The sequence below is a fragment of the Pogoniulus pusillus genome, chromosome 4, assembly GCF_015220805.1.
Source record: "Pogoniulus pusillus isolate bPogPus1 chromosome 4, bPogPus1.pri, whole genome shotgun sequence".
Classification (NCBI taxonomy): Eukaryota; Metazoa; Chordata; class Aves; order Piciformes; family Lybiidae; genus Pogoniulus; species Pogoniulus pusillus.
The window spans coordinates 28,923,138-28,944,334 of NC_087267.1; the positions used below are offsets into that span (position 1 = coordinate 28,923,138).

Consider the following 21,197-nt stretch of genomic DNA (forward strand, 5'->3'; position numbering starts at 1 on the left):
CAAACCACAATGCCCCAGAAACTAGTGAATAGCACCTTCTCTTCTGACATCAATTCAAAATTTATCAGACTGAAGAAGCCTCCAACTCTGTTCCACTTCTTAGATTAGTGCTCCTGCTTTATTATGTAAAAGATCCAGTCCTGCTATATTGGGCTTTCATTCAGTGTAGAGATGAGATTGCAAAAGGACTGAAAAGTACTGCACACTGTCTAACTTAGCTAGACAAGACCTCTGTCTGAAGACCTCCACTATCTCTTCCTTTACTAGCCTTAAAGAGAACATACAACATTTATTTTACAGAAATTGAATAAAGAGGCTTGACTAACATACCCTGGTTCCCATCTCTGACAGTAACTTAATTACAGTGTGCCTTCTAGATTTATACTAGAAAGACTTGCCTGATGCTATTCTTTCACCAGAATCCTTTTTCCTTCTCTGGCAAAAATCAAAGAGGTTTTTGAGGAAGGGTTCAGCACAAACAAGACAGGTATGTGATTGAGAAAAGGCATGGTCTTAGTAAGTGTTGACTTTGATAACTTGTAAATTCAGTCCTCATTTAGTTCTGGGTACAATTTTCTTTGCTTTGTTGTATAACAATGCAACTTTTTTTTCTTGATTTGTATCCTAACACAGTTTTAGATCAATGCATGTTTTGATGACACTGATCTTATCCCACAAGGTGCACCCTTTTTATTCAGAGAAAAAGATCTGGGAAAGCCAGGCTGAAAAAAGAATCACCAGTTCTTGCTGTGTAGCTGGCAAATGTTTTAGGCCTAAATCACCAATCATGATTTATTTTTTTTTAACTGTTGGCTCATTAGTTACACCCATATCTTTTCCCACTAAAAGTCACCTAAAATGGTTTCTAATTTGTTGTTACAGTTTCACCAATAATTGTGAAGGAAAGAGGAAAGCTTTTCCTACTCTGCAATTGAGTGCTACATCAGCTTGTCTTAGTAAACGGCCAAAAATAAATCGATCGTAGTTTGCACTACCTAAAGAGACAAATCATTCTAATCAAAGTGGTGATTTACCAGACTACAAGCTAGTGACTTGTTTGGTTGTTTTTTTTTTCTTTCATTAAATTAACTGTAAAAAAAAATTTTTGTTCTTTTAATCTTCATTCATTATGTGATAGACTCCCATGTGGAATTAGAATAAGTAACTTACAACTGACTCCTTACTCCTTCTTTAACAAAATGAGAATACTGCCCACTGATCTCATAAGCCTTCTAATCAAAGGAATAATTGAGGATAAAACCCTCACAAAGATATCAGTCTCTTTTCTTTTGAAATATTGAAAGATAGAATAGATAGCATTACTCCAAAGAAATGGCATTTAGTGATGTTCCACAGCACTTCTTAGATATCGAACAAACACTTCCATGTTTTCATATCAAGACTTTACAAATAAAGGAAGTAGGAAGCACTTTTCTTTTTCAGGGCAAAATATTCTGAATAATTTTCATTTATCAAAGTCACAATGTTTCAATATTTATGCTAGGATTTAAGTTTACAGCAGTGAGAAATTTTCAGCACAAGTTTATATGACAGTAAGGTCACTGTGAGAGAGATGATTCTTTACTATTGCAAATGAGTTTATGTATATGTCGGCTATTGCACTGACTTAAATTGTTTGATTAGGATTTGATTGTGTTTGATTACACCATTTAGAATTTCCTTCCCAAGAATTGCTTTTTTGCAATTTGTTTATTTGCATCTTGATTCTATTTGCAACAGCTTAAAGAATAACTAAGATTATATCATATCCTAAATGATACAGCCTCAACAGGTTTTCAAAAGTACTTTATTTGGATGTGGGAAGTATGCTTCTGCATGCAGCTAAGGTCACTGGATAATTTATGATCTTTTGAGAAAACCAGGTACACTTTTATCTTCAAATGAAGTTATTCTGGCATGGATAATACACAAATCTGCAAAGCCATTTACTAATCACCTTTCATCTTTTGTTATGGTTCTTTTATGACAAAATTTCGTAATTACTAAATTTTTAATTAACTGATAGTATAATCTCAGAATCAAAGAATATATCTGGATGGAAGAGACCTCTAAGATCATTCAGTCCAATCTATTATAGCATGCTTTTAACCATCGAGTATATACACTGGAATTGGAGGCTTCTCTAACTGGCATATATTATATCAGTAAAAAACAGACATGTCTCAGTGTTAGCTGAAACCCAGAAAATCCCTAACTCAATCAGGTTGGAAAATCACTAGTACACCCCAACTTACTTATTCTTGTTAAGCATTACACAAATATTTACAAATGAGAATATATGCTCCTAAAGAAAAAAAAAAAAAAAAACACAAAAAAAACAGAGAGAGAAAGTCTATTCTAATTTTGAATGCAAATTGAAAATCAGTGAGTCAGATGAATAATTCTGGTTCTTCATTATATCTAACTATAATACTGACAAAACTAAGAATATTTCAAGAACAGACAACTAAGGAAGTAAAGAGCTATCAGCAGGAGGTGTCTGCATTAGTTTCAGTGGTAATCTGGACTTTCCATGCCCACAATACATCCTAGGCCCTCTATCTGATTACAGAATTCAGAAAGATTAGAAAAATGAGTTCTTCAGACAGAAAGGACAAAATTCCTCTGCAAGCAACTGGTAATTCCACCCAGCATTGAACTGACATATGTATAGGATGTATTTCAAATTTACCTCCATATCTTTACATTAAAAAGGCAAATAAACTTCAGGGTGTGCTGGCTTCCTCTCCACCTTTCCTCCCACAGCGTGGAATTGTGTCTGAGATGCTATCAGAGTATATCCAAGCTCTCCGAGAATGAGAAATCGTTGTGCCTGAACAACTAATTTCCTCCCCCTTCAAAAAAGCCCTGATTATGTTCTGTTGGTTTTTGGTGGTGTTAATAAATGTCAGTCAAAAGTGGTCCAGACAAAAATTACTCTCCAATTCAAAGCAGATTTGAGTACCTCAAATTACAATGACAGAAAGTGAGAGTTCTGGATATTTATGATATATTTAATAATCTACTATTTTGATAAAACACTGTAACACCTAAATGAAAAAAAATCAACCTGGAGATTTCCTTAATGCATAACTTCCTAAGCCTGATGGAGTCTGGAGAGTTTTAAAAAAATAGTTTCAAGTGTATCTAAGACTGAAATTAGGAAAAGAAAAAAACAAACAGTGTCATCTGCATTAAAAAAAACCCAACAAAGAAAATTCAGTTCTCCATTTGTTTCATTGGGGATTTCTAATAGTTCTGTGCTCCTCAATGGACAATTGATAGTTGGGATCAGATGTTATAATTACATATGAGATGTTCAGGGAGAAAAGAAAAGAGACAAACAACAACAACAAAATCTTACATTTAAACTTGAAAAAAATCATTGTGATTTGGGCTGGTTTTGGTGCTATTTTTTGTTTGTTTGGGTTTGTTTTGGGTTGAGTTTTGTTGTTGTTTGGTCTCTTTTTCTTGTATTTGTTTGGTTGTGGGTTTTAAATTTTATTTAGCAAATTAAGTAGCTTGGCTGCTAAATTCTGTAAAGATATATTCTTCATGAACATGTTCCTTTTCTTCATGATTCGTCTACATATTAATGATCTCTGAGAAGAGCTCTTTCGTGGCCCAGAATAGAAGCCCTATTTCAAAGAATAATTTCCCTCACAATTTGCTGCTCTTATTGAAATCTCAAATAGACATAATTGCAGAATGCAGTGAAAATATAGTATAAGAAGGGTTCAGATGGGCAACAAGGATGAGATGAATCTGAAACTTCTGCAGGATATTGCCTTATAAAACTCAAGAATCTTTCCACTTGCAGATACCATGAAACACACAAAAATGTGTCATGTATTTCTTGGGGCTGATACAAATAACCTAAGACTGTCATCAGCCACTTTGTGGAAAAGCTTGATTACATGATTTGAAGTATCTGGGAACCCAGTAGCACTAGGAGGAAGATCATTCAGGATTCTTTTTCACTATCTCTGCTTGAAATTACTCTTCCCCCCTGCCACAGCACCCTGAAATCCCTTGCTTTTTATCAAATACCTCCTAACCTAGAAAAATGGTTGTTCTTCCATCAATTTTAACACACACAGAAACCACGCTCTGCTTTTTATAGTGAACAGGGAAGAGGTATCGTGGAAACATGAAATGGCAACCATCACTTAAAGGATGTGTACTTGCTGCCTTTCCTGACGTTAAAATGTTTGATTCATAATCCTGGTATTTGATGATATTTTGGAGGCTTGCTAAATCATTAATGAAAACAAGCTTTGGGCATTTTAAGTAGTGATTCAGAGTGGAAGAGCCTCAGTTGACTTGTGTAGTTCATGCATCCTGAAATGAACTAATACATATGGTGTTTTTTGTACTCCCCTACATAGCTGCTGTCACATCATAGTGATTATGTCATTTATTTTAAACATTTGCTTTTGGTCTCCTAGAGAATCTTAATCAAGTAAACAGAATTACTAACTACTTAAAATTCTTTGATATTGATATTAATACACATATTAGTTATTAGTTATAATCAAGTATCTATTGCTTTCTACGTTTTTGCAAGTATCCTCAAATGCTATTTTCATCTTAATTAAACTGATTTACTTGTGGTTTTCACACAAACTATAAACCATAACTTACTTTTATTCTGATGTGTAAATACTGGCATTCCTCTAAGAATAAGAAATGTGCTCCTCAACAGCAAAAGAGCAATTGTGGACAATGACATTCAGAAATGCTAGGAAAGATCTGCCTGAGTGAGTGGCAGGGAATGCCAGTGGACTCAGGCACTTCTGCCATGAAATACCGCATGCTAGTCATGCTATATCCAAAACTGAAATAATTACATGTTTTTGAACAAAAATGTTTGTAAATAGTAAAGAAAAGGAAATGCATTTTGTATAGCTTTAGATAGATGACTTTTTAACTCCTTAAAAGCAAACTGAATTATTTTTATATATACCTCAAAGTAAATTGTTGGTATAAATAATTAATCTCTACAGTCTCTTTATAGGAGATAAGAATGCTCTGTAGCTCTGTGTAATCTGATCTAAGTATGCATAAATACATACTTAACCTAAACCAGCTTCTCAGACAATTGTTTCTTTTTTCACTAAGGTTTTATGTGTATCCACATTTTTTGTGTTTCACATTATAAAATTAAACTAGAATTCCAACCTAGACTTTATCAATCTCTCATTACACCGATATCTGCAAAAATGTGACAGTGAATAATTGTCCAGATTAGAAATAATTTAAAATAAATCAGCCTATAATTAACTGAAAGAAGTCACTGAAATAGGCACCTGTAATCCTTTCCTTCAACCAAACAATTTACTTAATATTTTTTGAAACCACATATGTACAAATATTGCTACTTTTCACTTCCATTGCGACTTTATAGCATGATATGGGAAAAAGACCCTTTGAGAACTTTTCCATGGGTAAGCTTTACAATAAGACTTGCATATGAAAATTACATGTTTTTAATGTGAACTGGTTGACTGAACAAAGAAATTCCTACTTTCTGATGGTATACATATTACTTAGGAAATTCTGCATGGTGAACAGAAATACTTTTCATATATATTTTAAAACTGAGACAAATACTAAGCCAAAACATTTCTTTAATAGAATGAAGTAAATATCATTGATGATTCAGATTCTCAATGAAGAGGTATTTAAAAGACATATAGATATGGCACTTGGGAGCATGGTTTAGTGGTGAACTGGGCATTGTTAATGTTTGGACTTGATGAACTTAAAGGTTTTTTCCAACTTAAATGACTCTGTGATTCTACAAATTATTCCTGTGCGAGTTAGATTCTTTACTGAACAAGAGATGAAACCACCTGTCAAATGTATCTGAACACATATATGGATGCAGTCACCCTTCTTAGAGGGAAATTGTGTTTCCAGTATCATCTTTTGTCTCTATGCTAAAACCTTATATTCAGCCTTTGTCTCAATACTCAAAAAGAAGTACAAATTTGCATTGACAGAAATGGTGACCTGTGATGTCTTGCAGTATGGGATCCAGTGTCTATTTGTGGGGTTTGCATGCCAAATGGTGTTGAAGTCCCCAGTATAGTCAGTGGAAATGCAATCAATAGAGCTAGGTAGTTGAAGGCAGTTCAGCTCACTTTAAAGTAAGATACCTAATTAGGTAACCTCAATTTCACCTGGCACTCCATTGACTATGGTTTGCTTCATTTTTCACACATGGATGTTCTGTGCCTTCTGAAGTAACAGAGGCAATTCAGCCTATCTTCTCTCATACCCTCCAGAAGGCATATATCTTGCACATTTTATATCCTATCTGACAAACCAACCCGACTGTTTCAAACACTTGGGTATCCTGGCAAGAAACACCCAGGAGTGGACTACTAAATCAAACACTAGAGCTCCATCAACTATAAAGTGAGGTTAGGTTCTTGTTGACAGGTAGATATATTAATTTAAAAACACTAGTACAGATGTTTTCAACCAAGAGCTGAGACCCACTCTTGTTCTCTCTTAGCCATTGGATTGACATCTCATTTTTTTCATATTAGTTCAGATTGGTGCATTTTGAGGCTTACACATGATAATTTGGATCTGAGCAAAAGTTGATGGCTTACAAATAGTGTTAATAAACTTTAAAAGTCAGAGGCTTTAGGCATTATATTGATTTTTACAAGCAGCAGGGGTTCTTTTTCAAGAGAAAAAAATCAGAAAGGCATGGAATCCACAAGCATAATAACACAAAACAAAACAAACAAAACAAAACATATGGAAGGACAGCATCACTTTGAATATTCTGAAACCATCAACAGAAATATAAGTCAATGCCATATGAATGATTGGAGACTCTTATTTACCCAAAACAAATCTGCTGGTCAAATGAGATGCTGCTTATATTCTTTCTGATAAGAAAGAAAGTAAAAGTCATCTTCCTGAGAGGTTTTTCTAACTGAATGTTAAGGCTGTAAAATAAGGAAAGGATATAAAAGAACCTCATGCCTTGCAGTAATGGGGGGGGGGGGGAAGAGAAGGAAAAGGAGGTAGAAGGAATGTGTACAAATATTCTCACATGGTATTTGAGAAACTAGGAAGCACTGGCATTTTCCTCTTTTTTTTTTCCTTTAAATTCACAGCACTGAATGCTGAAAGTGACCTACATCACTCTCCATATAGTACATCAAATAACCTATTATTTAACAAATCAGTGAAGCACCTCTACTAAATGAAAGGAGCCTATAGCTTTAATCCCACTTTGATTAACTTTGTTCTTCTCAGAAAGTAGACCTTAATTTATATCAATTTGCAGCAATCTTTACAAGAAAATGCTACTTCGCTTCCACATGCTGTTTGACAGCAAAATGAATTTCTCAGGCATGTGGATACCCTGTGATGGTTCCAATAAAAATTGCCCCTAGTAACAATGAAGAAGCTGAACACTTTCTGTCTGCTTAAATGATTTCTTTGGCTAGACATATGATGAGGTTTAATGATGTATGTTGTGAATTCTCTCCTCTAACAAATACAAGTAACACTTCTGATCAGTGGAAAGACCTCAAGGACATTTGGTACAGACATTTAAAATTTCCTGTACATCTCTGCAGACAGGCATTTTGTTACTCTATTCGGGTATACAGTTATACATCTCTGTAAGGACTGATATTTCTGAAGGACACCAAACCAGTATGTTATTTCTACCAATGGGGAAACGAAAGAAAGGAGCTTTTCTGGATAATATTTTAGAAGTGGGACAGTCTAAATGTAGTCAGTTAATTAAATAATCAGGCACTATATTTAATTTAGATGGCTCAATTTTGTTGAATACCTATGCTTCTAAAGTTAACTGATTCTTTTTCAGAGGTCTTAACATCTGCTTGCAATTTATCAAGGTCTACAGATCAGGTCTTCAAAGACAGTTGCACAAGCTTTTATCTTACTGATTGCTTAAATATGGTGGGACTTAGTAGCTGAAACAGAAATAGAAGCTTTAGTAGACTTACTGCATATATTTTACTTTAAGCTAAATTTGTAAGAAGATATACCTAGATGCAAATGAGATGCTCAAAAGTCTTTTTAATTTTTTCCCTAATCCTATAATCATCTCAAGTCTCAGAGAAGCCAAAACTTCAGATTAATAACATGCATACAACCGTATCTTATACCAAATACATCTGGTGACCAAACCCCAACAGATCAGCTAGCTCATTTTGTTTGCACCTCAGATGTTATCACACTTAAGTAAGTGTATGTAAAACATACACTCTGGAAGAGGTTTAGCAGCAGGAACAGACCACCTGTGAACTTGCTTGTTAGCATATACACAGCATCCAATGGCTTGGTGGGAGGGACAGTCAAAAATTCAATAGGAATCCAGTTTTCAAATTCCTGTGCCATCACGAAGTGAAGCCTGGATCTAGACTGTGAGTGCCTTAGCCTTCAAGCTGGAAGACATGCATCTCTCTCTCCCCTGTCACATTCTTTATTTGAATGACTATTTTAAAAAATCAAAAACAATCTCAAACAAAATGTCTGCAGTAGAAAGGACTGGGACAGCTTTATTCCAAAACCTGGAGTTTGCCTAGCCTCTAGCTGGTGAATCAAAAAGGCACAGATTTCCTGCAAGTCTGCTGCCAAAACTGCCAGCCTGAGGTTGATGCTTTTGACATTGCAGAGCATCTCAGATGTGTTAGGTGCCTATCACAAGGTAATGGAGTGGAACCCTTTGTCCCTGTAATCAAAAGATTCTAGAGAGTTATTCACCTGATTAAATGAAGGCATTTATTTTAAGATGAATGGATCTCTTGAATTCGTGGACTACAGACTAGGCATTAACATAGCAGAATTGAGGTAGTTTGATCAAAACAGTGAACCATGAATGATTTAGTTTCCATAACAGATTCATCCATGTAATTATCTGCCTTATCATAAAATGTTTGCCAAAAAATCAAACAAATGAACTTGATTCACAAAGCTGAAAAACCTTACTTCTGGTTTGCAGTTCTGTGGTTGACACACACTCTTAGAGTCAGTGGTGAAACTAATAATAGAGAAATGTTTTCTTAATGGTATTTCTCACAGGCTGTTAAGCAAATGATACCCACAGAAAAGTTATCTCAGTATTTGGGATTTCTAAGGAAAAAAAGATTTCTAAAGATGCCAGTCCTGAAATTCCTTTTCTATATCATTTTCTTTCACACAGCGTTACAGTGTGAGCATATGTATAATTAATGTGACAGCAACAAATCCAAGCGTATGGATTTGTATGTTTTGTGTTGGTCTTTGTTAAAAGGATAACAATCTGTATAAACACAAACACTGCTGCCCTTCACTCTTCCCTCCCTTTGGGGTTAGCATTGTATGAGAGTAAAGGCAGTCAGTTTACAAAGCCTTTTGATGTCTAAATACATTGATAACTAGGCAAATGCTATGATTCTGCAGAAAAATCTTCTCTACCTTTTACTGATGGTCATTTAATCAAGAAGTTAATAATAAGTTTGGATAAAAGGTTGCTAAAGCAAAGGTGCATATTGTCTTCTTTTAAAAAAGCGCCTCTATTCAAGAGAAGATCTCTGAGTCACTATCACTTCAAGAAATAACAGTTCATTGCACTTCTGATTTGTGCTTTAGACATTAATTAGGTCAATTTTAAGATAAATTTGTAAAAAATATATTTAGGTATCAATATCCATAATAAAGTGATGATATCTTAACATTGCCAATAGTACAATCTGACATACATCACAGTCAAAATCCAGATAGAAGCAAAGAGAGGGGGAAAAAAGGGCAAAAAAGGCAAAGAAAAAAAAGGCAGATGGTTTTAAGAAAGGCAGTAGCAAACAAACACAAAGACACAGACGTAACAGTTTTTTCGTAGCAGTTTTCATGTGTGAGGCCCATTCTGGGGCTCAAATGTATTGGTACTAAAAGTAGAGAATGCACCCAAGCAAATTATAGCTTTTTCCTGAGGACAAAAGGAGGGGGTGAGGGGAGCACCATGTGTTTAAAATTAGAAACTCTTCTTGAAGCTGATGATTACAGTTAAATATAAATGAGGGAATCCAACCCATGACTGTCAAACAGAAACAGCTCCATAGCCCTAAGGGCCTTTCTTAAAACCATCTGAGTTCTAGCCTGTTATAAGAAAGGTGATCAGTCACGCATCCCACAGTCATACAGGGGAAAAAATACTTAATAAGGGTCTTAAGATATTTGACCCAAAAGATTTGATCTAATATTCTTTATATAATATAAAATTATCTTGCTTGACTTCAGCAGAAGTCCCTGAGGAGCTCTTTCATAGCTACTGCTACTGAGTTTTGTTAACTGCCCATTTTTTCCTCAAATGAACCTTGCTGAAGATGCCTACTCATTTCAGCTTTCAGAAAGGTCACTTCTGACTTTGAAAGCATGCATGAAATATAAAAAATCCTGATACTCATTGTCTAGCTTTTATGATTTACTTGTTTCTCTGTTCACTTCTTCCTTTCCTTCCCTTCTCTCCTTCTCTTTTCCCTTTTGGCTGATGCTCATTTTGTGTGTCGATGCCTGAAGGCTAAAAAACCAAAACCAAACCAAAACCAACCAAACAACAACAACAACAAAACCCCCACAACCAAACAAATATCATAGATGCTTTTTTCTCTTTTAACAAGTTAATGAAGAAACGACAGCCCAGAATGAAGCTATGTTGAAACTCAGAGTCTTTATCCGACAGACACAAGCAGCCTGTGTCCTAATCAACATCAAGGTAGCTAGAAATTCTGGCAGTGATACCTCTTTTATTCAGTGAACAGTCATGTCATTCAACCAATATGAAATGCGTCTCACTCAAGAAGTAAAATTTGTCAATCCTAAGTGATCTGACAAAGACTGAACAAACCACAGGACAAAAGTCAGGAAGTATATGAACTTGTTTCCCAGCTTATTTGCCTTTTTTACCTCTGGTAATACATTTTGCTAGTATAACAGAATGCATGACCAGTGCCTGAAATTCACATTTATTCTTCTAAAAACCTACAGATAATCACTCAAGGTATTGCTCTTGCAACTAAAACATCTGCACTGCCATGGATTTATTTCATATTACACTCTTAATTAGCTCATATGTGCATAAAATTTGAAGATGAAAAATGTCTTTCCTAATAGAAGCAGGCAGAGTTTTCAATGTCTCAAATCCCATTTATTTTCCTTTTAGATATGATATGATACAGCATATAAAAAATCTGGGACTGTCTGAATGACTACATATATCAGAACTGCAGGTTCTTACAAGTGAGATTTAATGTCATGATGCAATAATAAAATCTCTGTTGAACACTTATTTGCTACAAGAGTTCTTACCTGAAGTGAGAAACTAAACAATGCCTAAAAATACAGTGGATGCTTTCATTGCTTCTAGCAACTCTCCAAGCACATGATGTTACACTTTGGATTAGATTTAATGTAATTTTTTTTTTTTTCCTCTGAAGATGATTGAACCTCTAAAGAAGCAGGGAAAGCATTTTATATGATATACCATGAGACTCTGAAACACAAGAAATTGAAAGGGCCTTTTCTTTTCCTCAGATCTTTGGCAGTTACTGTAACCTCCAGTTATATATTTTTCAGCTGAAGTGAGGGGTTTAAGTCATCGCTGACCCTTTAAAATTGCCAGAAGGTTCCCATTTCTCTCCAGATTTTAATGACTTAAAAAAAGAAAAAAATTATCTTCAGTTTAAACTGTCAAAGCTCATTCTCAACCCAAAAGTAATTTAAACAGAAGTGAGAAATGTCTTCCTGACACTCACTAATTTGACATAAGGCACAGTGATTGGAAAGGCCAGAGACTCATGATTAGTGGAGCTATAGGGTGAAGCAATCACAGACCATTATATGCAGACTGCTCTATACCATACCTGTATCTTCCTCAACCCTTCTGTACCAGCCTGGCAGAAACTGCTCTAATTTAAAAATACATATACAATGCATCTACTCTGTTTTCTTTTCAGGGAAAAAAAAAGGCAAACAAAGTCAACAAGAGATTGCAACTCTTTGGCTGTTGGGAAGAACTGATTTCACCCATCAGTAGAGCTAGGAATGCAGGAAATGAAAAATACAATGCAAAAATAAAACAGACAGTGACTGAAATTTTACATCTGGACATGCTCAGCAATGATCTGCTAAGAGTTTGGCAGAGCATAATGAAGAACCATCTTCTTTGTGACCTCGCTGCACATTTTCTCTGCCCAGCTTGGCAGGCACATCTGCTCCTGGAACAATTTGCATGAGGCACATTTTAATTGAGTCACTGAAACACAGTCGTAGTCTGCAAAAAAAAAAAACCCCAAATAGACTAACCTTGTTTCTGTAGAAGACACAGGGGAAAATGCAAGTCTGAAAAAAAATAATAATTGGTCTAGTAATACTGAAATATTTTCAGTCTTTGTCATTTTACATATTTCAAAACTTAATATCTTACTCTCTCTATTTCTAAATCCTTTTCTTTCCTCCTGAAAAAAATATTTTTATTACAGCATATACTGATGCACTTCTCGCTCTGCTAACCTGCTCTTCCAAAATGAATAAATCTTAGCCATCAAGTTTCCCTGTGAAACAACAGCATTAGTAAAAAAAGTTGGAATTTCACTCCAACTATTTCTCCCAGGAAAATGACAGTTTCACCCCAAACTAAGGATGGTTAAATTCTAAAATAAGCAAGACTATATCCATTTATCTTTTAAATGAGAATAGCAAAGGAAATAACAATAGAAGCTGTTTTTATCAAAATTAATGTCCAGTATAATTTTATTTAATTCTTCACACTGACATAAGGATTCTTGCTCAAGTGTCCACATCCAAGTGAAACATTTCGACCCTTTAAAGTCTCAGTCCTGAAAGCTCTTTTCAGGAGTATATATGTATGTTTGTATGTGTATATACACACATAGAAATCACACTGCCCATGAGGTACATAATCATAGTTTCACAGCACTGTCAGTGATTAGCACTATTTCAAGATGATAAACAGGTAGCCACATACAGTTAATGAACAATTCACATCTGGTTCCCATGCTGGGACCACTGTATGTGGCCAGTCTGTTGACATGAAGATTTTGAGGTAAGCCAAATTCTCTGTCAGAAAAAGTGAAACAGGTTGTTAGAGCAACACTGCAGCTTGCACTGGTACGAAGCTGGACACCTAGCAGAGCCCTACCCTACAGTACGGCAGACGTTAGAAGCATTTAAACAGCCCATTTAAGAGCTGCTTTTAGAGTAACCCCTCAAAGCAGCCCCCATTAAGCACAGAGCACATAGTTCTGGATCTAGTCCAGATGAAGATACTGAAATGTGTCTCATGCAATCACACAAGATGGCCAGCCTAATCCACTCCACAGCTGAGCTAGTGTGAAGCTTAGGGAGTGCCCTGTCCAGCTCTGTTTATCCACGCTGATTTGTGGATAAACAAATGCTCTTTGCCCTAGTAACAAAAGACACCAGCACACTTCTAGGAAGGCATTTAGACAAGATTTCTGGTGCTATACCAATACCTGAAAATTAAATATAATACAGAAAAATGGAAACACCAGATGTGATCTACAGGTCTCATAAATGTTTCAAAGATAAGACACCATAGAAACCAATATTCTTTGTCTTTTTCACAAATGTTTCTCCACCCAACAGCATAGAATGTACACACACAGTATGGGGGTTTGCATTTCTCCCATGGAACCACGTGCTAGTTGCCCCTTACTGAGGACTGGGAAGATCTGCTGTAACCAGAACACACTGTTACCTCTTTTAAAGATGAAAAAGGAAGTTAGCATACATAACCAATGCTTTCAGGAAGCATCAGCATTCTGTTAGTGGTAGAGTAAGTTCTTTAATAAAGCAAATATTTTTAAATGGAAGTACATAGATAAGTAGAAAAGCAAAACTCAGCAATAGAACTGTAAGTGGAAGCATGAAACCCCTACAATTGCGAAATAGGCATGAATTAGTACTGCCATGTGAGTTCTACTCTGTGCTGTTTCTAATGCCATTGACCCTTGTTCATGTTATCAGAGCACTGAAGTGCTTAAAATGTTTTTATGTTCCATGTACTATATCTTTTCCAAACATAACAATAAAGTTCTCTTTAAAAACGAAAGGAAAAGAAACCACCTATTTTTCATTTTGCTTTATTTAATTATCCTGACAATTCACTGAAAATACTGCAATATGCACTATGGTTCTCATGCAGTACTGGCTATAGATCCATTAAGAATAGGAAATTGAGTCAAGAAAGCATGCAGGTATACACAGTGTTTTCTAAATACAGAGATCAGGCCAAAAGCCAGCACACTGTAAAATGGGAAAGCATCCAAAAGAGAGCTTTATGCTGTTCTCAGGCATAAATATTTATCGACCCAGTGCAAAAGAATGTGACATTCCTTCACAAGCAAAGAATTTGCTCAGAAAGCATTCCAGAAGAGACAGAGAGGAGAGAGAAAGAAGAAGGAGAAAAAAAAAAATCCACCAAAAAATGTTGCTTTTATGATGTCAAGCTGGGTTATACATAGAGCCCCAACTAAGAAGCTGAACTAATCACTGTTACTGTTGTTGTCAGGAAGAATGAAGACTATTCCAGAACACCAGCCATCTCCATGACTTGCCAACCACTGTGTGCAGCACAACTAAAATGGCAAAAGATCATTACACCACATGAAAGCTGAAGATAATTTACAAGTTGATGTATGTGCTAAACGAAAACAAGCAGGCTGCGAGCATGCACCACACTCATCTCATTAAAGCATTACCCACCTTTTCTAGCTTTCATTTACTTTCCTCTCAGAGAAACACAATCAGCTTGCTTAGTTTCCTAATGAGTATAATAGACAATCATGTAAAGTAGTCTAATGCTTGGTAAAAATGCAGTGGAGAACTGCAGGCAGTCTATTAGATGTAAACTTGCTTAATTCTTTAATTACGTGTCTTTGATCAAGAGCAGTTCACTTGGAAAGATCTCTTAGGAAGGGAAGTAATGAGCACTCACCTTTCACATACAGCATTGACTGCGAGGCCAAGCCGATAGAACTGTGGTAGCACTGATCGTATGTCAAGTACACCACTAAAAATTGAGATAATAAATGTTACAGATATTAAAGCTTTTCTTTTTTGGAGATATAGGCCTGTTAGAGCTGTGCTGCACTTTTAGCTTTTCTTTCCATCTCTGTCAAGAATCTCAGGGAATTTTAAAAAGAGATAATTGAGGCCATTTATCTTTTTTTCCCCTTCTTTTTTTTTTTCCTTTTTCTTCTCCTGCTTTGTCCTCAACCCCTTTCCCTTCCTCATTAACCTCACAATCTCTGTTGAAGATATCTTTCCTATTACTTCCAACACCTTATACTATTCCTTGGACTTTGTCTTCTGACAACCCTTAATCTAGACACAGTTTCTTCAGCCCTCCCCTTCCCCTGTTAATCACATATGGCTATTTCCTTCTCATCTCTCTCCCTAACTGGTCCTTCAGATAATTTTCTCTCTTCAGGCTTGGTGTCATTTTGCAGACGGCACAGAAGAGTTGCAAACAAAGGTAATGTTCTTTGCTATTTATTTTTTACAATCACACTAAATCATTTGCCTAGAAAACCTCCAAGTTTTTGTCTACTGAGCATAAACTATTTCCCGTCATCTTTGACTGACTAAGGCTTCAGCCCTTGTCCTCAGGGACTGACAATGAAATCACAGACACATAAGAAAATAAGAAAGACACATAAAAAAAAACAGAGACTTGAGCATCAAATCGTATTGATACCAACCTGAAACATGACATGGTAAGTAGGCTTAAAAAGCCTAAGTAGGGTAAAAAACTCTTTCAAAGCAGTAAAACCAGGAGTTAAATTAAATTACTTAGATATTCTGAATGAAGAATTTGACCTATTTATCATTCTGTCTTAAGCAAATGTATACAAACATACATATCCATGCTCATTATTATGTTTCCTTTATATTGAAGTATTAGCAGATTTACAACTGATATCAAAGAAGAGATTAATTCATGCTGCTTACTTCAATCGAACTTCCCTGAGGGGAAAAAATAAAGAAAAGCAACTAAGAAACTGTAATTGGGAGTAAACTAAAATACAGGAATGCACAGGAACAGTCTGTGCATCATCCCTGCCATTTGCTGTACAGGAGGTAAATCTGTGTAGTGCATGACACATGGTCCATTATCAAAAACTGCTATACCTCTTCTGCAAGTTCATCTTATACACAGAAGCCTATGAGGATACTAAGCACTGTATTTAAATTCCTTTTAATAGATCATTAATTATTGTTTTCTATACTAAAAAAACCCTGCTCATTAAAAAATTCTGCTGTATTAAGTTTCATTCCAAGATGATTTAAATACTCTTCATACTGTACACAACTGCACGATTTTCCTTCAGAGTAAATGTCTTCATTATAAGGTTTCTGTAAGAAAAAAAATCCATACATTGGAGAAAAAGCTCCTGAACTGTCCTAGTTCTCGAAACAGCCAGAGTTTGCAGAATGTTCCATAAAAATATTTTTTGTTAAAAAAGTGTTTAGGAGTTTTATAAGAAAGATTACCAAACCCAAAGACTTAGTTTCCCAAATAGGGAAGTAAAACTCCAAAATTCTGACCATTTGTTTTAACTGCATGTTCCACTTAGCTAAATTCTACAGTCTAGAATTTATTCCAGCTCCCAGAAATAGCCTGTATCGTTATACTGTTTCTATTTGATGAAGTTTCTTCTCTGTTTCATACATAATGATACAATTCTCTAATACCCTTCTTAGGACACATATCAGTAACATACTTTGCCACACACAGTCTCAAAGTCTCCTATTTGGGTAAACACATACATAGGATTACTAGAAATCATCAAGATTGACGTGAATCTTAAAAGTCAAAGAAATCTTCCTTGACTTGTATGGAATGATGATCTTGTTCTTTCATTATGATAGATTTTTGGATGGCAACATCTCTAAGACATTAGTACTTTCTGACTTTGAGGACTGTTGATTGTATCATTTCCAACCATGCTGACTTTCAGAAAAAAAAAAAAAAAAATCATTTTTTTTTACAAAAGATGGGGATGCTTCGAATGAAATTCCACTTGCTTCTTTGAAATATACATTATATCATTAAAAAAACAGCTCAAGTGGAAATAGTGTCATTATGAATAAGATTAATAAGAGTAAGAATTGCAATTATGCACTAAGTGTGCACTAAGCAACTGTGTTCCAATGCAAAATAAAAAAATGTCACTTCAAACCTATAGTACTCAGTTTCATCTAATTTCTAATTGCCACCTGGATCTCTAGGGAATAGATCCTGGTTATCTGTTCTAAATTCATAAAACAAGCACAGCTTTCCTGCCCCATATCTGTTCAATCTCTTATTTCTTCTTCTAACTCAGCTAACTTTCATCAGTTGTTAGCTGTCTGTAGTGAAGTGAAGCAAATTATTTTCACTGAATGAACAAGCACATTTCATTCCAGCTTGTTCTGTGCTGAAACAGAATCACAGAATCAACCAGGTTGGAAAAGATCTCCAAGATCATCCAGTCCAACCTAGCACCCAGCCCTATCCAGTCAACTAGACCATGGCACTAAGTGCCTCATCCAGTCTTTTCCTGAACACCTCCAGAGATGCTGACTCCACCACCACCCTGGGCAGCCCATTCCAATGACAAATTACCCTCTCTGGGAAGAACTTCCTCGTAACATCCAGCCTAGACCTCCCTCAGCACAACTTGAGACTGCAGTGTTTCATAAGTTAATAGAACAATTTGGGTTGGAAGGGTCCTTGAAGATCATCTATTTCTGTCCTTCCTGGCACTGGCAGTGACACCTTCCAGCAGGCCACTCAAGGCCTCATCCAACCTGATCTTGAACATCTCCAGAAAGGACACATCCAGGACCTCCCTGGCCAACCTGTTACAGTGTCTCACCACCTTTTACACCCACTGTCTTTACACCACTATAAAGAATTTCTTCCTAACATCTAATCTAAATTTGCCCTCCTCAAGCTTAAGTCCATTCCCTCTCATCCTATCGCAACAAGCCTTTGTAAAAAGTCGCTTCCCAGCTTTCTTGTAGGCTCCATTCAGATACTGCAAGTCCAACACAAGGTCTCCTGGGAGTCTTCTTTTCTCCAGTCTGAACAGTTCTTGCATCCTGTCCCCATTGAGGAGGTGCTCCAGCCCTTGGATCATCTGGACCCACTCCGGCAGTTTGATGTCCTTCTTATGCTGGAAGCACTAGAACTGGATGAGGTGGGGTCCCATAAGAGTAGACTGGAGGCTAAGAAACAGTTTCTCATCCTGCTGGTCACATTATCTCTTCAAGCCCAAGATATGACTGGAGTTCTGGGATGTACGTTCACATTGCTGGCTCATGTTGAGTTTTTCATCAGCTGACACCCCCAGGTGCTTCTCCTCAAGACTGCTCTCAAGCCATTCTTTGCCCAGCCTATATCTGTGCTGGGGATTGCCCCAATCCAGGTCTAGAACCTTGCACTGGGCTTTGTTAAACTTCATGAGGTTGGGTTGGGCCCACCAATGAGATATGCACAAATATATTGAAGGCAACAGAAAGAGCAAAGAGCTACTAACATAAATTAAAGACCTGGGCACAGCAGAAAAGGGAAGGTATGCTCTGTAATTTTTAACTTTTCTTCATCTTTTAAAATAAGATGCAAAGTACAGAATTTGTCTCTTGAGAGTTCAGTTTCCAGGGATGATAGATAAGTGAAAATGGCTGTAATAGTAATCTAAGCACTTTTCATTACATAACCCTCAATGACAGTATGCAATTGTAGCTGTATTTGAAGTTTAGAGTAAAATATTACATGGGAAAGCAGTGTTTTTTTTCTATTCTGAAAAGTGATAAGAAACGCTAATGTGAGACTGTAGAGTTACTGCTCAGAATGTAGGTAAACAACAGTCTTTCTGAATTTTCTTTGAGTCACTAATGTAACCCAGAAATCTAATTTACCGGTGTCTTAGCAGTTTTACAGAGGCAGTGCTACTCCATGATTTTTCTCACTTCGTGATTTACTCATCTGTTGATTTCTGCACATCTCCCTGCTTTTCTGCAATGCCATTTTTGCTTCATCTATGCACCAGAGTTAAAAAAGAAAAAGAGTCTGACACAATCCAGTGAGCATAAAGGGTGTTTAAAGAGACTACGAACCCAACACTGGGGCCCCTGAAACATATGTGCAGTTAGGTAGAATCAAAGTTGTCTCTAAGACATACTCGAAGTTCTGGATGCAGCCACTCCAAGGACTGCCATCTCAATAAATTTAATACATTTTGTCCAATCAGTTTGAAAGCATTCATAGCACACTACAAGTACCTTAAGTCTTTCAGTTCTGAAAGGCTGCCTGCTCAACCTATTCTTTTAAAGAGATTTTAGAAGAAAGCAAGCTTGAAAAACAGCAAGCAAGCTAGCAAGATTGGGGAGGAAGAAAGAGAGAAGGAAGAAATGTACAGCAGATAGACATTCATCTATTCAACAGGATTTCAGCCCCAAAGATTGTTTAATCATCCCCTCACCCTGTTCTTTTTTACTGCTGACCTCTTCTTTTACCAGTTAAGTAGGGACAGGAACATAGATTACTAGAGAAGGATAAACCTTCCCTTAATAATAGGATCAGAAGGTTATGGAAAAAATTCCTTAACTAAGCCAGAACAGCAAAGAAAAGGGGCTAAGGCTCCTTTCTTTGAGCAAAAATCATTACCTAGTAGCCAAAAGAAAAGACTAAGAATCTGGGGTTTGTTCCCCTTCTTCCTCCAAACAAGCTCTCTGTACTCAGCTTTTATCTTCTTTATTTCACTGTTTCCATGTGTGTGCAATGCAAACAATATATTTTTATAAGGTTCCTGTAAAGTGTACATACATTTATTAATGCATGTAAAGTATTAGGCAAATCTTAGAATTTACTGTAGAAATGTGAAATATGATTAAACTATCAGTTATATTCCTATAAAATTAGATCTTTTGAGCTAAGTAAACATAATTGGTATGGTGAGAAGATTGAAAACTTTATAACATAATATGAAAACTTGCTAATAATGATACATTTGTCAATTGAAGCCACAGGCAGAGGGAAGGGTGCTGTGGGGTAGGGTGTGGAAGCTAGAGGAGGGTAGACTTACATTAAACATTGGAAAAAAGTTCTTCACCAAAAGGGTGGTGAGACACTAGAACAGGTTGCCCAGGGAGGTGGTGGAAAACCCATCCCTGGATGTTTTTAAGGCCAGGCTGGATGTGACTCTGGGCAATCTGATCTATTGGAAGCTGTCCCCTGCCCACGGCAGGGGAGTTGGAACTAGATGATCCTTGAGGTCCCAGCCAACCTTGACAATTCTGTGATTCTGTCATTGCAGAAATGTTCTTTAAAGACTGTAACACGATAAACATGGCAAAGCTGGCAGCTTGTGGATTGGACAGATTTGCTCTGATATGGGTCAAGAACTGGCTGGAGGGCTGGGCCCAGAGCGTGGTGGCAAATGGTGCCACATCCAGTTGGCAGCTGTCTCTAGTGGTGTTCCCCAAGGATCAGTGCTGGGCCCAGTCCTGTTCAATATTTTTACTGATGATCTGGACCAGAGGATTGAGTTCAGCATCAGTAAGTTTGCAGATGACACCAAGCTGGGAGGACATGTCAATCTGTTGGAGGGTAGGAGAGCCCTGCAGAGGGATCCTGACAGGCAGGATGGGTGGGCAGAGGCCAATGGGATGAGATTTAACAAGGCCAAGTGCAGAGTTCTGCATTTCGGCCACAACAACCCCAAGCAGTGCTACAGGCTGGGGACAGAGTGGCTTCTTCCCCAAGCAGCCAGGGAAGAAATGGACCTGGGGGTACTGACAGATAGTAGGCTGAAGATGAGCCATCAGTGTGCCCAGGTGGCCAAGAGAGCCAATGGCATCCTGGCCTGCATCAGGAACAGTGTGGCCAGTAGGACAAGGGAGGTTATTCTTCCTCTGTACTCAGCACTGCTCAGGCCACACCTTGAGTACTGTGTCCAGTTCTAGGCTCATCAATTCAAGAGAGATGTCAAGGTACTGGAACATGTCCAGAGAAGGGCAACAAGGCTGGTGAGAAGCTTGGAACACAAACCCTATGAGGAGAGGCTGAGGGAGTTGGGGTTGTTTGGCCTGCAGAAAAGGAGGCTCAGGGGTGACCTCGTTGCCATCTACAA

At 36.9% G+C, this 21,197-nt stretch overlaps 1 protein-coding gene across 1 annotated transcript in view; it reads right to left on the bottom strand.

Moving 5' to 3' along the window:
* TAFA5 (TAFA chemokine like family member 5) overlaps nucleotides 1–21,197 on the bottom strand; it is a 489,916-nt gene that overhangs the window by 140,471 nt on the left and 328,248 nt on the right.